At 49.3% G+C, this 19168-nt stretch overlaps 1 pseudogene; it reads left to right on the top strand.

The window, feature by feature from the left end:
- On the top strand, positions 1-119 carry LOC119115729 (annotated as a pseudogene).
- Positions 120-19168: the final 19049 nt, after the last annotated feature.

Genomic DNA, 19168 nt, shown 5'->3' with positions numbered 1-19168 from the left:
GCTTACGGCCATACTACCCTGAGAACGCCCGATCTCGTCCGATCTTAGACGCTAAGCAGGGTGGGGCCTGGTCAGTACTTGGATGGGAGACCGCTTGGGAATACCGGGTGCTGTAAACAGTTTTTTTTTTTTTTTTTACTTCAATCGTTAGAGCAAATTTTTACAGCAGCCATCGCGTACGGCATTCGGAAACTGCAAGCCTAGTTTCAACTCCAACATTGAAACTATAACCCAAATTTGAAACCTATATTGCGAGTGTCATCCGTAGCCTGGTAGTTCACATTTTTACTGCTAGAGGGCAGACTATGTCCATTAAATTAAGAGCTCCCTGTGGAGTCAAATCAGTAGTCTTTATTTTTGACACATTTATTTTTGGACACATTGCTTGTCCATGTAGTGTTTTTCCCCTTTTCATGACATTTACTTTGATACAGAAAACAGCACATTGCGACGACACAGCCTCGCCTAGCCGGTTTCGATCCATCGACCTCTGAGTTACGGGCCCAGCATGCACCCGCTGCGCCACTCTGCTGCACAGCACTCGTCCTTCACGATGTCCTCTAATCCTCGCCTTGCCGTTTCGATTCATCGAACTCTGGGTTACGGGCCCAGCACTCCCGCTGCGCCACTCTGCTGCTCAGCACTTGTATTTCATGATGTCCTCTAATCTTCGCTTTGACGGATTCGATCCATCGACCTCTGGGTTATGGGCCCAACACTCCCGCTGCGCCGCTCTTCTGCTCAGCACTAGTCCTTCATGATGTCCTCTAATCGTCGCCTTGCCGGTTTCGATACATCAACCTCTGGGTTACGGGCCCAGCACGCTCCCGCTGCGCCATTCTGCTGCTCAGCACTAGTCCTTCATGATGTCCTCTAATCCTCGCCTTGCCGGTTTCGATCCATCGACCTCTGGGTTACGGGCCCAGCACACTCCCGCTGCGCCACTCTGCTGCTCAGCACTAGTCCTTCATGATGTCCTCTAATCCTCACCTTGCCTTTCTTATCTTAACTTTTCTTATCTTATCTTAATTTAACTTAACTTAATTTATCTTATTTTATCTTAACTTGCCTTCCCTTGCCGGTTTTGATGACCCAGCACGCTCCCGCAGCGACATTCTGCTGCTCAGCACTAGTCATTCGTGATGTCCTCTAATACTTGCCTTGCCTTGTCTGACCTTGCCGTTTTTGATCCATCGACCTCTGGGTTATGGGCCCAGCATGCTCCCGCTGTGCCACTCTGCTCAGCACTAGTCATTCATGATAACAACTTCATCGTTTTATCCCTTAGCTCACCCAACATTGAGTACTGGTGGCAGGAAATCTTGTGGCCGCATCGCAGCCGGTACTCCTGAAGGTACGTATGGGTTGGGGGCAAAAAAGGCATTCATTTTCTCTTGTACTAACAAATCATCAGTGACATACGTACATCACCATCTGTAAATATTAAGCTTAAATATCCCTTGACCCCAGCAGTGACTACAGGTGGCAGGAAATCTCATGGCTGCACTAAAGCCAGAACTCCTGAAGGTACATGGGGGTGGGGGCAAAAAAAGGCATTCATTTTCTTTTCTACTAACAAATAATCAGTGACATATGTATGTTTCAGGAAGTAAGATGGCGGCGCGTGCACACGCAGCGGCCTCTCTCTGTCCCGAACGGTGTTTTGTTTTGTCGTTTAATGTGGGTTTGTCCGACAGTTTTGTGTGTTCGTCTCGTCGTACTGGGTTGTGCTACAAGTACAGCGGGCTGGTTCTGCTCGACATCGGCGAAAGCGAGTTTTGTGGCGTTCTGGACTTTGAAGCGGGGACATTAAAGGCGCTCGGTCTGCTCCGTCCTGAAGCGTCGCCGGACTCGCCTGCTATTCCTCCCCCGGTTGGAAAGCGTCTGAAGCGGTGTGCGAGGAGGCTGAAGAGGGGCGAGAGCGGGGGCGTCCGGGCCAGGCTGGCGGCCAACCCAGCTCGCCCGTGCCTTCCATTCTTCTGGCGAATGTTCGGTCGCTGGACATCAACATGGTTTGCTTTCGCCTGCTGAGATCTACGAACCGGACAGTGCGTAACTGCTGTGTGCTCGTGTTCACTGGGACTTGGTTGACCGTCATCATTCCGGACTCTGCTGTGCATCTGGAGCGGCTAGCGTGCTATCGGGCGGACCGGGCCATTGTACGAGGGGGAAAGTCGCGAGGAGGTGGGATGTGCGTCTACATCCGTGACGGAGGGTGCCGGGACTCTGTGGTGGTATGCGAGCACTGCTCGCCACTGGCGGAGTTTGTGATCTCCAGGCTGTTAGGGTCCTGAACTCTCTCCCCCCTTCTGCGTGGCGTCCTGTACTTTTGCGCTTTGTTCTGACTGTCTGCTGTGCGCTCTTGCTCCGTTTTGCTCCTCTTATCTACTGTGTTATTTGTTTATTTATTATTTATTCATCACTCTTATTGTTCATTGTTTGTGCCTTCTTGTTTTTATTTTGCGTTGTTTACTTGTATGTTTATCGTGTACTGTGTCTCGTCACCGTGGGATAGGGGAAACGTAATTTCGATTTCTTTGTGTGTCTTGGCATGAAGGAATTGACAATAAAGCTGACTCTGACTCTCTGACTCTGATTACCACCTGTAAAAATTAATCTTAAATAAACTTTGACCCCAGCAGTGACTACAGCTGGCAGGAAATCTCATGGCTGCACTACAGCCAGAACTCCTGAAGGTACATAGTAATTCCTTGTTGTACCAGTCCGTGTTCTAAGTTAAATATGTCCATCCATCCATTTTCTATACCGCTTGTCCCCACGGGGGTCGCGGGCGTGCTGGAGTCTATCCCAGCAGTCATTGGGGGACATCCTGAACCGGTTGCCAGCCGATCGCAGGGCACAGAGAGACGTACAACGATCCGCACTCGCACTCACACCTAGGGGCAATTTGGAGTGCTCAATTGGCCTACCAAGCATGTTTTAGGGATGTGGGAGGAAACCGAAGTGCCCGGGGAAAACCCACGCGGGCAAGGGGAGAACATGCAAACTCCACACAGGGAGGGTCGGATTCGAATCAGCATCCTCCTGAGAGGCAGACGTGCTAACCAGTGTGCCACCGAGCCGCATTATATTAATTTGTGCAATAATTTAACTTTTAAGAATTGTGCATTTTACTCATATTTTTCCTTATTTTCACACGTGTATTTGCCATTGCTACTTTTCCATACTGTCTCTAGCTCTCCCCTTATTTGTTTTTTACTGATGCTATAATGATTTCTGTGAAAGTTTGTCAGTTGTAATTGACTCGTGTCCGTCCCCAGCTTCTTGCCAAAATCACCTGGAATAGGCTAAATTGATAATTTTTTATTCATGCCATGAGGAAAATTCAATTGTCACAGTCGCAATACACAGGGTAACAGACAAATACAGTAGACAGATATATTGAATTGAGTTGAATTGAAAGAGGCATTTGACGTACCCAGGCATCATACGATCAAGTAGGGGAGATCAAGTTGAATAGTGCTGGCGTGAAGCTTTACCCTGCTTCTTCAATAGAAAATGTATGTTGCCTGTGATGCGAGAAAAAAAAAGCACTTACAGAGAAACTCACACTTCCCATTTCTCCTCCCTCTCTTTCGCTCTTGCTGCTCATTTTGGGTGTCATGTGAAAGACAGGCGAAACATAGCTTAACGTTCCTGCGTGGTTTACACTAGACGTTGTTAATGAAATTAATGCAATTTAGAATGCCATTAAAAATATTGTAAGAGAATAAAAGTTTTTTTATGCTGAGCATCCATCCATCCATCCATTTTCTATACCGCTTATCCCCACGGGGGTCGTGGGCGTGCTGGAGTAGGCTCCCAGCATTCATCATATTTCATTCAATTAATTTTGTCACCTTTCTGTTTAAGATATTATTTAACATCCAAGAAGTTAAAAAGTTAAAAGCACTTGGATTTGTCCAGTTTGTCATTGAAACAGGTTCAAACCGTGTGAAAGTTTTCACTTCAGTCAATCCATGCTGCAGGAAGCGTGTCCTTTGGCACTACCTGGTGGACAAAACGGGAAGAAAACACACATGCTGAAATCAATGTTTCAAACATTTCAAGATTCAAGAGGTTTATAGGCCATGTTTGGGCATGCCAAACAAGGAATTTGACTTTGGTCGATCTCAGCCTCTGTTCAACATTTAGGTGACTAACAACATTCAGGACATGTGCGAAAATTGACAATTATTCTCAAACATCCCCTGATCTTAAACTCCCAGGAGGGCAAGGAAAATTTCAAAACTCCTACTAGGGGAAATGAGAAATCTTGAGAAGAGACCACAGATGGGAGGATCCCTCTTCTAGGATGACCAGGCTGCAATGGATGCAGAGAGGACACATAGTACATGTAATATAGACGATTCAAAGATAAAGCGTCGCGAGCAGGATGTTATTGCACAGCAATGACTCTGAGACTCTATGAGTGTTGTGAGTTCATCAGAGCGACAGCCTGGGGGAAGAAGCTGTGTCTGTGTCTGCTGGTTTAGGCATACAGCGCTCTGTAATGCCGTCCGATGGGGAGTAGTTCGAACAGACTGTGACCTGGGTGAGTAGGGTCTGTAGAGATGTTACTTGCACGTTTCCTGGTCCTGGACAGGTACAAGTCTTGGATAGATGGGAGGTTGGTCCCGATTATCTTTTCCGCAGTCCTGATTGTCCGTTGCGGTCTATGCTTGTCTTGTTTGGTGGCCGATCCAAACCAGACAGTAATGGAGGTCCAGAGGATAGACTGGATGATGGCAGTATAGAAGGTCTTCAGCAGCTCCTGTGGCAAGTTGAACTTCCTGAGCTGTCTCAGAAAGTACAGCTGCTGCTGGGCCTTCTTCCGGGCAGCGTCTATGTGGACGGTCCATTTCAGGTCCCGAGAGATTGTGGATGCCAGGAACTTGAAGGTGGCTGTGGAGGGAATAGCATTAGTGAGGATAGTGAGTGGTGGAAGTGGTGAAGGGTCTCTTCTGAAGTCCACTGTCATCTCCACGGTCTTGAGCAGGTTCACCTCCAGGTGGTTTTGGCTGCACCAGTGGACCAGCCGCTCCACCTCCTGTCTGTACACAGTCTCGTCACCGTTCCGGATTAGTCCGGTGAGATTGGTGTTGTCCGCATACTTCAGGAGCTTCACAGAAGAGTCGCCTGAGGAGCAATCATTGGTATAGAGAAAGAAGAGCAGTGGGGAGAGGACGCACCCCTGGGGGGCGCCAGTGTTGGTGGTACGGGTGTCTGATGTGATGGTCCCCAGCCTTACGTGGTTTTGGCTGCACCAGTGGACCAGCCGCTCCACCTCCTGTCTGTACGCAGTCTCATCACCGTCCTGGATCAGTCCGATGAGAGTGGTGTCGTCTGCATACTTCAGGAGCTTCAGAGTAGAGTCACCTGAGGAGAAATCGTTGGTGTAGAGAGAGAAGAGCAGTGGGGAGAGGACGCCCCCCTGAGGGGCTCCAGTATTGGTGGTCCGGGTGTCAGATGTGATGCTCCCCAGCCTCACACGCTGTCTCCTGTTGGTCAGGAAGCTGGTGATCCACTGACAGGTGGAGGCAGGCACCACTAGCTGGATGAGCTTCTGGTGGAGGATGTCAGGAGCGATGGTGTTGAACGCTATGCTGAAGTCCACAAATCCTGGCATACGTCCCTCGGGTGCCGGGGTGTTGCAGGATGTAGTGCAGTCCCACGTTTACCGCATCGTCCACCGACCTGTTTGCACGGTAGGCAAACTGCAGGGGGTCGAGCAGGGGGCCCGTAATGTCCTTCAGGTGGTTCAACACCAACCTCTCAAAGGATTTCAGAGACCACAGATGTCAGGGCGACAGGTCTGTAATCATTCAAACCTGTGATGGCGGGCTTTTTGGCCACCGGTACAATTGTGGAGCTCTTGAAGCACGAGGAAACCTCACACAGCTCCAGGGAACAGTTGAAGATCCGTGCAAAGGTGGGTGCCAGTTTTTCACCACAGAATTTCAGGCAGGAGGGGGACACGCCGTCTGGGCCTGGTGCCTTCCTGACCTTTTGTCTCCGGAACATCTGACACACCTCCTCCTCGCGGAGCTGGAGTGCAGGCGTGGCTTCTGAAAGAGAGAGAGTAGGTGATAACGATGATGGAGGTGTGGACAGAGGGGTTGTGGGTGGAGGTGTGTATGTCGATTGTACTGCAGGAGGTCCTGTTGTGTGGGTGGACCGTTCAAACCTGCAGTAAAACCTGTTTAGCTGGTTTGCAAGCCTTGGGATCTCTACAGGGAGCCCGTGATGCTCTACAGGCCTTTCCACACTGTTGAGGGATCAGGATTGGCAGCGAGGTGTCTCCCCAGGCACTCCCCATAACACCTCTTGGCTTTCCTGATGTCTCGGTTCAGTGTTTCTGGTCTGCCCTTAACAGTTCCCGTTCCCCACTCCTGTAGGCCTCCTCCTTGTCTTTGCGCAGCATCCTGAGGTTTGGTGTAAACCAAGGTTTGTTGTTGTACGCGCAGAAGGTCTTAGTTTGCACACACAAGTCCTCACAAAAGCTAAAGTATGATGTCACAGTATCGGTGAGTTCATGCAGGTCTGAAGCTGCAGCTTCAAAAACACCCCAATCGGTGCAGTCAAAGCAGGCCTGGAGGTCCTGCTTTGACTCCACTGTCCATTTCCTCACAGTCCTCTCCACAGGCTTAGAAGTTTTTAATTTCTGCCTCTAGGTTGGGATCAGATGAACTAGACAGTGGTCCGAGAGTCCTAAAGCTGCACGGGGCACAGAGCGGTATGCGTCCTTTATTACGGTGTAGCAGTCCAGTGTTTGTGTTCCTCGGGTGGGACACGTTATGTGCTGTCTGTATTTGGGAAGTTCGTGTGCGAGGTTCGCTCTGTTAAAATCACCCAGAACAATGATCAGTGAGTTTGGTAGTTTTTTCTCCATGTCTGTTACCTGGTCAGCCAGCAGCTGCGTGGCTTCGATTGCATGTGCGTGTGGTGGAATGTAAACAGCCGCCATAACAATCGAGGAGAACTCACATGGTGAATAAAACGGCCGGCAGTTTATGAAAAGTGTTTCTAGGAGAGGACTCTTTCAACACTGTGACATCAGTACACCAACCTGCATTAATATAGAAACATAGACCACCTCCCTTTGTTTTTCCCGTGAGCTCCACGCTGCGATCTGCGCGTAGTAGCTGAAACCCAGTTAGCTCTACGGTGTGGTGGGGTGTGCGTTCGTCAAGCCACGTTTCGACGAAGCACAGGGCGGCGGATCTGCTAATGTCCGTGTTCCTTGAAATGAGAAGCAGCAGTTCGTCTATCTTGTTAGCCAGAGAGCGGACATTCGCCAGATGAATTTATGGTAGGGGAACACAGAACCCTCTCTGCCTCAACTTCACGAGGGCTCCGGCGCGCTTGCCACGCCGCTGTCTTCGGCATGCTAGCTTGCTCGCTCCACTGAGGATGCCATCTCCTCCGTTCTTCACCTGAGCCTGGCTCACCTGGAGGAGAGGAACACCCACGTGCGGTTGCTGTTCCTGGACTTCAGCTCAGCGTTTAACACCATCATTCCACAACATCTGGTGGAAAAACTGGAACACCTGGGCTTCAGCACCCCCCTTCGAAACTGGCTGCTAGACTTCCTCACCAACAGACCTCAGTCAGTCCGGGTCGGACAGAACACCTCAGATGTCATCACCTTCAGCACAGGCTCCCCTCAGGGCTGCGTCCTGAGCCCCCTGATGTTCACCCTGATGACACACGACTGCGCCCCCAGGTTGCGCCACCAATCACATCGTGAAGTTTGCAGACGACACAACGGTGGTGGGCCTCATCAGGGACAACAACGACCTGGACTACAGAGAGGAGGTGGAGCAGTTGGTGGGCTGGTGCAGAGAAAATAGCCTGATCCTGAATGTGGAGAAGACGAAGGAGATCATCGTCGACTTCAGGAAGAACCAGCCTCACCACGCTCCACTGATCATCAACAGCTCAGCTGTGGAGGTGGTCAGCAGCACTAAATTCCTGGGAGTCCACATCACAGACGACCTCACCTGGACTGTGAACACCACAACACTGGTCAAGAGGGCACAGAAGCGCTTGTACTTCCTGCGGAGGATGAGGAGAGCCCACCTGCCCCCACCCATCATGAGGACGTTCTACCGAAGCACCATAGAGAGCATTCTGACAAGCTGTCTCTCGGTGTGGTGTGGAGGTTGCAGCGCCTCCGATTGGAAGAACCTGAGGAGAGTGGTGAGGACAGCAGAGAGGATCATCGGGGCTCCTCTTCCCTCCATTCAGGACTTGTCATCCCAGCGCTGCGTGTCCCGAGCCCGTAATATTATCAGTGACCCATCACACCCCCACCATGGACTGTTCTCCCTGCTGCCCTCTGGGAAGAGGTTTCGCAGCATCCGCTGCAGGTCCACCAGGTTCTGCAATAGTTTTTTCCCTGCTGTCGTCAGACTGTTGAACATTCAAACGTAGCATTCCTCTGCACACTTGTAAATACTGCTTTTGTCTCCTGCACTGTTTACATACTTTATCACTGCTGCACTTTGTACTTTATAATTATCTTATTTCATATTTTTATATAGAATGTCACTTTTTTAACCAGCCGAAATACCACTACATTGTTGAAAGCCGTATGCAACGAAATTTCGTTTTGTACACACCTAGTGTTGACAAAATGACAATAAAGTTCTGTCTAAGTCTAAGTCTAAGTCTTGTAGAGCGCCGCCGCTCCGGCTAAAATCTCCGTCAAGCAGTCTGAGTCAGTGAGAACCGGAGAGAATGTTTCAGGAGAAGACTGTTCGATGTTTAACAGTTCTTCTCTGGTAAAAGTGATCCGGGGTGGGCAGCAGAAGACGCAAAAACACACATAGTAACACACAAAATAACACAAAGAAGCAGAGAGCGAGTCACCGAGGCGGCCATCCGCGGCGCCTTCTTGAGGGATATTTGTACATTTATGAAAGTGTGCATGTGTTTCACCAGTGAAGAGCGCAGGGCAGCACTGGACTTCTCTCCAACTGCAGCTCGCTGACCTAAAAGACATGGTAACATTGGAACCATTCTACTTTTAAACTTTTAGCCTTACAAGCTGGTTTGGCTTAGCTCGGGAGACCAGATGTCCTCTTTTTCCTGGACATGTCCTACTTTTGAGCCCTAAAAAAACGTACGGGCGGAATTTCAAAAATATAATACATGTACAGTACATTGTCAATAGAATTGCCACTCCGTTCCATTTCACTCAATTTCAGGTTTTTCTGTATCGTTCGCAAATAATTATACCAGTCCTTCTCAAATAGTGGGGGGGCACGGTGCGATGTCGGTGGGGGGGGGGCGTGTGACCCCGGGGAACATGCTTTTTTGGCTGTACTAGATTAAAGGGTAATTAGACATCCACGGCAGTAGGTTGTCGAGTTACATGGTGGATAGGATGGTAAAAGATGGTGCGTGAGTGTGTATTGGATTTGGCCCAGACGAATTGGTTAAGATGAAATTCCAAATTTCAAAGCTTGACATGGAAGAAGAGGGGGCCTGACTAGGGGTTACTTAAAAGTTAGTTCTTCAAAATTACCTATAGTTAAATTGGTAAAGGGGAATTTGTTGGCTGAACCAGTAAACCTTCATTCTCGTTCCAAATTTCACCAGAAGATGGTGCCAAAGTCAGACTGACCTAACATAGTAAATTAATTGTTTAAAAAGTCATCGATTAGATGAAGACTTTTTCTGAAGCACAGCAACACACAATTTTGGATTATGTTATATTATTTTGTTTTGCTATAATATACTTTGAAACTGCTTGAATATTTTAATTTGCTAACTAGGGAAGCCCATGCTCATCGTTGGGTAATGAGAATGAGACATGTTAACCACAGTTAGAGTAAGCTACAATATACATTTTTTTATTCTGCTTTGCAATATTGTATAGTTAATAGCAACTTGAGCAGCATCATAGCACTGATGTTTCATTTACACATGAATGTATTAAGAGTTGAGTAAGGACAAGGGGTTGACAGTGATACCGTGGGTGGAAGACTGCAATCCCACGCTTGAGCTTGACCAGTTTATCAACATACGTTTTGAAGCTGCTTGAGTGTTGTAATCTGCTAACTAAGAGAACCCATGATCATAGTTCTGATTATGTGTTAAATTGACTATTGTGAAAATATGTGTTATTATTGTCACAATGTTTAATCAGTATCAAACATGTATGTAATATTGATGGTCCATTTACAAATTAATGTATAAATGTGTGCGAAGACAAAGAGGCGGAAAGGGTTAATGGTGATACTAAGTGGTGGAAGACTGAGATCCCACACATGAGCGTGACCTCGGTCACGTTCATCCAGTTGAGAATTTCCCGAGGGACACGGTCGATTGCCTTCTCCAAGTCCACAAAAAACATGTGGACTGGTTGAGTGAACTCCCATGCACCCTCGAGGATCCTGCCGAGGGTATAGAGCTGGTCCACTGTTCCACGGCGAGGACGAAAACCACACTCCTCCTGAATCCGAGATTTGACCTCCCGATGGACCCTCCTCTCCAGCACCCCTGAATAGACCTTATCAGGGAGGCTGAGGAGTGCGATTCCTCTGTAGTTTGAACACACCCTCCGGTCCCCCTTCTTAAAGAGGGGAACCACCACCCCAGTCTGTCGATCCAGAGGCACCGTCCTCGATGTCCACGCAATGCTGTAAAGGCGTGTCAGCCAGGAAAGCCCCACAACATCCAGAGCCTTTAGGGACACTAGGTGGATCTCATCGACCCCTGGGGCCTTGCCTCCGAGGAGTTTTTTGACTGCCTCAGTGACTTCGACCTCAGAGATTGGAGAGCCCACCTCAAAGTATCCAGGCCCTGCTTCCACAATGGAAGGCGTGTCGGTGGAATTGAGGAGGTCTTCGAAGTATTCTCCCCACCGACTCACGACGTCCCGAGTCGAGGTCAGCAGCACGCCATCTCCACTGTAAACAGTGATGACGGTGCACTGCTTCCCCCTTCTGAGACGCCGGATGGTGGACCAGAATTTCCTCAAAGCCATCCAGAAGTCATTCTCCAAGGCCTCACCGAACTCCTCCCACACCGGGGTTTTTGCCTCAACAACCGCTGAAGCCGCGTTGCGTTTGGCCATCCGGTACCTGTCGGCCGCCGAAACGGCCCGATAGGACTCCTTCTTCAGCTTGACAGCATCCCTTACCGCTGGTGTCCACCAGCAGGTTCGGGGGTTGCCGCCACGACAGGCACCGACCACCTTATCGCCACAGCTCCGGTCAGCTGCCTCAGCAATGGGGGCACGGAACATGGTCCACTCGGACTCAATGTCCCCCGCCTCCTCAGGGATGTGGGAAAAGCTCTGCCGGAGGTGGGAGTTGAAGCTCTTCCTGACAGGGGATTCTGCCAGAAGTTCCCAGCAGACCCTCACAGTACGTTTTGGTCTGCCAGGTCGGACCGGCATCTTCCCCCACATTCGGAGCCAACCCACCACCAGGTGGTGATCAGTTGACAGCTCCGCCCCTCTCCGAAGCATTCGGCCACAAATCCGATGACACAACTACAAAGTCGATCATCGAACTGCGGCTTAGGATGTCCTGGTGCCAAGTACACACATGGACACCCTTATGTTTGAACATGGTGTTCATTATTGACAATCCCTGTCGAGCACAGAAGTCCAACAATAGAACACCGCTCTGGTTCAGATCGGAGGGGCCGTTCCTCCCAATCACACCCTTCCAGGTCTCACTGTCATTGCCCACATGAGCATTAAAGTCACCCAGAAGAACGATGGAGTCCCCAGAAGGAGCGCTCTCCAGCACTTCTTCCAAGGACTCCAAAAAGGGTGGGTACTCTGAGCTGCCATTTGGTGAATAGACACAATCAACAGTCAGGACACGTCCCCCCACCCTAAAGCGGAGGGAGGCTACCCTCTCGTTCACCGGGGTGAACCCCAATGCGCAGGCGCCCAGCCGGGGGGCAATAAGTATACACACACCTGCTCGACGCCTCTCACCGTGGGCAACTCCAGAGTGGAAGAGAGTCCAGCCCCTCTCGAAAGGGCTTGTACCAGAACCCAAACTGTGTGTGGAGGCAAGTCCGACTATGTCTAGTCGGAACTTTTCTGCCTCGCAGCCCAGCTTGGGCTCCTTTCCAGCCAGAGAGGTGACATTCCATGTACCAAGAGCCAACTTTTGCAGCCGGGGATCGCACCGCCAAGGTCCCCGCCTTTGGCTGCCACCCAGCTCTCTTTGCACCTGACCCCTTTGGCCCCTCCCACAGGTGGTGAGCCCATGGGCAGGGTGACCCACGTTTCCTTTTCGGGTTGTGCTCGGCCGGGCCCCATGGGCAAAGGCCCGGCCACCAGACGCTCGCCTTCGAGCCCCCACACCAGGCCTACCTCCAGAGGGGCGCCCCGGTTACCCACGTCCGGGCGAGGGAAAACGAGATCCAATTTTCTTAATCGTCATAAGGGGTTTTTGTGAGCCGTGCTTTGTCTGGCCCCTCACCTAGGACGCACCAGACAACATGGCTCCTAGGATCATTGGGACACGCAAACCCCTCCACCACAATAAGATGACGACTCACAGAGGCGTAAATAATAATAATAAAAGTACATTTCAGACCAGCAATCTAATGTGAACTTGCAGTAGATATATTGGATAGCAATATTTAGGCATATATATGCATACGCAACACGTTCACTGACTGATCCGTTGATGCACGGGAATTCAGTTCACTCACTGTTTCGTTCGCGAACAGGAAAGTCAGCACTCGTTCACTCACTGATCGATTCTCGCGATGAACTGAAAAAAGAACGAATCACTTCAGGAAGTGAAGTCATTCACTCTCGTTCACTGAAAATGTTCAGAATCTTAAGATTCGTTCCTTTGAACGAATCGTTCACTCACAAGCCAACACTAGTGGGAGTGGCAGTATCATTGTAAGAGTGTACACAAGGAGTATTCGCTATAGTGTAGAGCGCACGGATTATACGCACACACAGTACAGAGCAGGCGATAAAAAGTGCAGTGGGACACCATGGAAAAATATTTAACAGGATTGAAAACAACGGGGGGGCAGCTTGGTAGAGCACTAGTTAGCACAGTTAGGAGGGTGCTGGTTCGATTCCACCTCCGACCTTCCCTGTGTGGAGTTTGCATGTTCCCTAGGTGTAAGTGCGAGTAAGGATGGTTGTTCGTCTCTGTGTGCCCTGCGATCGGCTGGCAACCGGTTCAGGGTGTCCCCCGCCTACTGTCCGATGACTGCCGAGATGGGCTCCAGCATGCCCACGACCCCTGTGGGGGACAAGCAGTCTAGAAAATGGATGGTCACCCGAAAGCTAAGACAAGGAAATATGACGAAGCGTACTCAGCACTCGGCTTCAGTGTGACTATGGTGGGAGACGAGGAAAGACCGGTGTGTTTACTGTGCCTTAAAATGTTGGCAGCGGACAGTATGAAGCCAAAATATTAAGGCGGCACTTAAAGACATTGCACCCCAATCACGCTGATAAGATGCTTGAGTTTTTTCAGTGAAAACGGCCTATATATATCTTCCCGCTTTGTGAACGCTACTTCAGTCAATCAGCGAGCATTGTTAGCATCATATAAAGAAGCGGTCCAAATTGCTCAGTGCAAAATAAACCCCACACCATTGCAGAAGAGCTGATACCGCCTGCAGCCGTGGACATGGTCTGTCATGCTGCCTCATTTTGATTAAAAAAAAAAAAAAAAAGGTTTTTGTTTTGTAGGTTAAAATGCTTTATATATTGTGGTACTGAGTTAATGTTTACTTTGAATTGAATATTATTTATTGCTGTTATTTAATATTATTTATGTTTATTATTTTATTTTATTTTTTTCAGCAAAAAATGGCAGTTGGTCAAGAATGTTTATAGTTTAAGTAATTTATTTTTTAATTTCTGGCAAGGTGATGCACTTGGAATCTGATCTGTTACAGACTAAAAACAATGCTATTAATAAAGTTATTCTTTGTTGTACGTTGGTCTTTCTTTTTTATTTATTTTTTGTTTTTTCTTTAATGCTAATAAGGATACAAGCATGGGGGGCGCGAAATGTTTTCTTCTCCCTGGGGGTGGGGCATCACTGAAAATAATTGAGAAGAACTGTATTATACTGTGGCGCTTGCATACAGAATTCCCCTATGGAACTAATGGATTGTTATAATACGCCTCTTTGGCACTTGTGATTAGCTAGGGAGCTTCAACTATGTTGTTATATTGGTGTAACCTTTCTCTTGCTTTTACTGGCTTTCCCTTTTCTATGACACTCTTTGCACATATGTAGAAGTCAATCTCAGTTAAGACTACAAGGTCACACATTATCACACAGGCTAGGCAGAGTCGCCTCCTTGAAGGAGGACGTAGAGTAGTAAAAGAATGGAGGTGGGGTTAGACCTTCTTCCGCAATCTCGCAGAGCAGGCTCCACAGCTGTGTATCAATCTTTCCGGCATACATTAAATAGTTAAACTGAGAAGGCAGGCTATTGGTAATTACTGTTAGCATAGCGAGCTTTAAAGATAAAGAACTGGGACCACCTGGACACCCCAGGAACATACGCCATGATCCTGTTTGTGGACTTCAGCTCGGCGTTCAACACCATCGCTGCTGACATCCTCCAACAGAAGCTCATCCAGCTCGCGGTGGTTGCCTCCACCTGTCAGTGGATCACCAGCTTCCTGACCAACAGGAGACAGCGTGTGAGGCTGGGGAGCATCACATCTGACACCCGGACCACCAATACTGGAGCCCCTCAGGGGTGCGTCCTCTCCCCACTGCTCTTCTCTCTCTACACCGATTTCTCCTCAGGTGACTCTCCTGTGAAGCTCCTGAAGTATGCAGACGATACCACTCTCATCGGACTGATCCAGGACGGCGATGAGACTGCGTACAGACAGGAGGTGGAGCGGCTGGTCCACTGGTGCAGCCAAAACCACCTGGAGCTGAACCCGCTCAAGACCGTGGAGATGACACTGGACTTCAGGCGAGACCCTTCACCACTTTCACCCCTCACTATCCGCAGTAATACTATTCTCTCCACAGACACCTTCAAGTTCCTGGGAACCACAATCTCTCGGGACCTGAAATGGACCGGCCACATAGACTCTGTCCGGAAGAAGGCCCAGCAGAGGCGGTACTTCCTGAGACAGCTCAAGAAGTTCAACCTGCCGCGGGAGCTGCTGAAGACCTTCTACACTGCCATCATCCAGTCTGTCCTCTGCACCTCCATCACTGTCTGGTTTGGATCGGCCTCCAAACAAGACAAGCACAGAATGCAACGGACAATCAGGACTGCAGAAAAGATAATTGGAATCAACCTCCCATCTAGCTAAGACTTGTACTTGTACCTGTCCAGGACCAGGAAACGTGCAAGTAACATCTCTACAGACGCTTCTCACCCAGGTTGCAGTCTGTTTGAACTACTCCCCTCCGGACGGCATTATAGAGCTCTTTACGCCAATACCAGCAGACACAGAGACAGCTTCTTCCCCCAGGCTGTTGCTCTGATGAACTCACACCACTCTTAGAGTCTCAGAGTCATTACTGTGCAATAACATCCTGCTCTCCACACCTTTTTTGAATTTGTCTACACTGTTTGTACTGTGTCCTCTCTGCATCCATTGCAGCCTGGTCATCCTGGAAGAGGGACCTTCCCATCTGTGGTCTCTTCTCAAGGTTTCTCTTTTCCCCTAGCTGGAGTTTTTAGTTTTTCCTTGCCCTTTTGGGAGTTTAAGATCAGGGGATGTTTGAGAATATTTGCCATTTTTCACATGTCCTGAGTGTTGTTAGTCACCTAAATGTTGAACAGAGGGTGTGATTTACCGAAGTCAAATTCCTTGTTTGGCACGCTCAAACATGGCGAATAAAAACTCTTGAATCTTGAATTTTGGCCCCTTATAAAATAAAAATATAGCTTTCCTTTTAACCAGCTCAAACATTCAATGAACATTCAATGAACCAAAAATAATATTAACATTAAACATGAATGATAAACAAAAAACACAAATTAAACAGTTAAGAAAAAGAGCCTTTAACCTGAACTCTCAAACTGCACTAATGTCCTCCACCATTGATGTTTCATATTTTATCCCGACTGTGTCATGTCTCGTCCCCAGTTCTGTGTCTGTGTGCTTGCCCCTCCCTTCCTGTGTGCCCTTGTTTAGTGTAATCACACGCACCTGCCTCGTTACCTGTGTCTTATTTAAGTTCTGTTTGCGTGTCACTCGCGGTCGGAGCATTGCACGAGAAGTGTGGACAATGCATGTCTCACTGTCACGCGGTTTGTTTTGTTCCTGTCTTTTGTTTCACGCTTTGGCGGTCAGTCCTTTTGGTTTTGTTTAGTCACGTCAGTTTGCCGGGTTTGTATTTTGAGTTATCTGCAATAAACCCTGGTCCAAGCTGCACTTGGTCGCCTCGCTCCATTACTCCCCCCCGTTCGTGACAGAATGCTCCGACCAACACAGCGACCAGCGCTTGGACCCTTCGCCATCAGCTCCCGTCCGAGAAGGTTCCGGCGCCATCGGACTTCGCTCCGCGACGCCCGATCGACCTCCATCGTCCGAGAAGGTTCCGGCGCCATCGGACTTCGCTCCAGCGACGCCCGATCCACGTCCATCGTCCGAGAAGGTTCCGGCGCCATCGGACTTCGCTCCAGTGACGCCCGATCCTCGTCCATCGTCCAAGCAGGTTCCAGCGTGATCGGACTCCACTGCCGCTGATCGCGGTCCTGACTTTACAAGTTTCCGCCGAGCACGGTCCCGATCCCCGAGTTTCCACCCGAGTGCGGTTCTGTATCCCCGAGTTTCCGCCCGAGTGCGGTTCTGTATCCCCGAGTTTCCGCCCGAGTGCGGTTCTGTATCCCCGAGTTTCCGCCAGAGTGCAGTTCTGTTCCCCCAGTCGCCGCCGTGCGCCGTTCGAACCACTTCGAGAACCAGTAGGGCCTTTTGGACTAGTGTTTCGAGTAAATCTACGGATCGATATGGAAGGGAAACATAGGTAAGTAGTACCAATGCGTTAGATCGAACTTTAATCAGTTCCGATCATTTTATAGGAGATCGTTTGAGAAACGCGATTGTTTACACTTTGCTGAGGCTCATGGGAGATTGCGAGCTGAGGCTCATGGGACTTTGCGGATGGCTAATGCTATAACCAGGGCTGTGGACTCGGACTCGGGGACTCGGGCTCGGTCATTTTTGCCGGACTCGGACTCGGTGCTGATTTTGACCGAGTCCACCGAGTCCGACAATAAAAAAAATACGTTCAATTTTATTTTCATCATGCTGCTGAGAATGCGCGTAGGAATACTGTCCACAGCCCTGCTACGGTTATTTAATGTTTTGGTTGCCCTGGTTACAGAGGCGTTGCTACACTAAAGGGAGGGAAGATTGTGTCTGTAGCAACGCTGATTAGCTAAAGAATGTAGTGTGGTGTTAATTAGCACTCAACCAGCTGTTCGTCTCCTATTGTTGGCTGACTCGTCCGCGAGTGAGATCAGATAACTTGAATTGCCGCTTTCCTGTGGAACAATGCAACTAAACCTTTGCTAGACTTTATCTACTTAGTAAATTAACACACAATAACAATAAGTAACTTGTCCTAAACACTTAAACAAACATTGAGTAAATATGGGATAACTTGTACGCAACTACTTCAAACTGTATATAACGCTTGACAAAGAAAAACAGTTCTGACCAACAACAATCTATGAACCAAATCAGAACACTTCGCCTATGCAAATATGCTCTGCTCATTGTTGGTGAAGGCCTCTTACAGGAACAAAAACACACACACATAACAAAAGGACAGTAAGGACTCGGAGACAGATGGCTGACAGGGAACAAAAGACATCTCTGTCACTAAAGAGGAAGAATTTAAATAGCAACCCGCGACGGTGAGATTAAAATCAAGACTCTTGCCATCAAGGACACCGACGGGGGGCATGACAGTGAGGCGGTCAAGAATGTCATCAACGCCGTCATCAAGGATTTTGACCTGCATGTCCTCTCCATCGTCGTCGATAACGCAGCGACCATGAGCAAAGCCGTGCGGCTCATCAATGAGGATGACAAAGATGCTGATGATACTGAAAACGAAATGGATGAGGACGAGGGGGGCGTCAATCTGGACGACGAGGTCCAGCTTGAGAAGTTCGCTGGGATTCAGGATGCCGATTTTCGAATGATTCATCACATGCACTGTGCTATTCACACGCTGCAACTGGCAATTCGTGACGGATTGAAGGCGGAGCATGTCATGAAACTACTGGATAAAGTCCGACGGGTGGTGAAGAGACTGCGGACCCCCAATCTGCTTGCTGTCCTTCGTCGTCGAGGAGGTCTTCTCCCTGTCGTCGATGTGCCCACCCGTTGGGGAAGCACCTACCTCATGACAAAACGGCTCCTTCATCTACGAGAGCATGTCCAGGACTTGGCGGCTGCTTCTCCGGAACTTCTCCTTAACGAGTCAGAATGGAAAAAGCTTGAGACCTTGGCCACGATCCTCAAGATGCCATACGATGTCACGGTCAAGCTCCAGTCGGCCTCAATCACCCCCGGTAGCTTTCTCAAGGAGTGGTCGGCCTTGAAGGCAGCGTTGCGCAAGCAGCCCCTTCTGGCTTCACCAATCGCCAATTCAATGGAGCAACGAGAGGACAAGCTCTTCGACAATGATTTTTTTCTGGCAGCCGTCTTCGTCGATGCGCGTTACCGCATTCTCCTCAGCGAAGAGCAGATGGAGAGCGCCAAGAATGGCCTCCGTGCCGTTGTGAGGCGAATCCGGTCTCGTACCCACCAGCACCTGGAGGGGCCGTCAATGGAGGCCGAGGTTGATGGCTCCACATCGACGGAGGAGGATGAGTTTGAAAAAGAACTTGACAGCATTGAGCGCCGCCAGCGTTTGTCGGCCGCCACCTCGCCAACCGACATAGATGAAGAAATTGGGGCAATGTTGGCACTTGGTCGAATGAAAGAGAGCCCATTTGTTACAGCTGATCGTTATCCGTCCGGCCTCAAGGCAGCGACTCGGACACTAAAAGCAATGCCAATCAGCCAAGTCAGCGTAGAGTGCCTGTTTTCCGGGCTCAAGTTTATCATGTCTGATCAGCGCGGCGCGATGAAGGCTGACTTGGTTGAGGCGATTTTGTTCCTAAGAACAAACTTAAGTCGTTGAATTGAAACTTGAAAGTATCTGTTTATTGTAGT

The sequence above is a fragment of the Syngnathus acus genome, chromosome 21 (genome assembly GCF_901709675.1).
Source record: "Syngnathus acus chromosome 21, fSynAcu1.2, whole genome shotgun sequence".
Taxonomy (NCBI): Eukaryota; Metazoa; Chordata; class Actinopteri; order Syngnathiformes; family Syngnathidae; genus Syngnathus; species Syngnathus acus.
The sequence above is the reverse complement of the archived record's forward strand: the minus strand, read 5'-3'. Positions and strand labels throughout refer to the sequence as shown.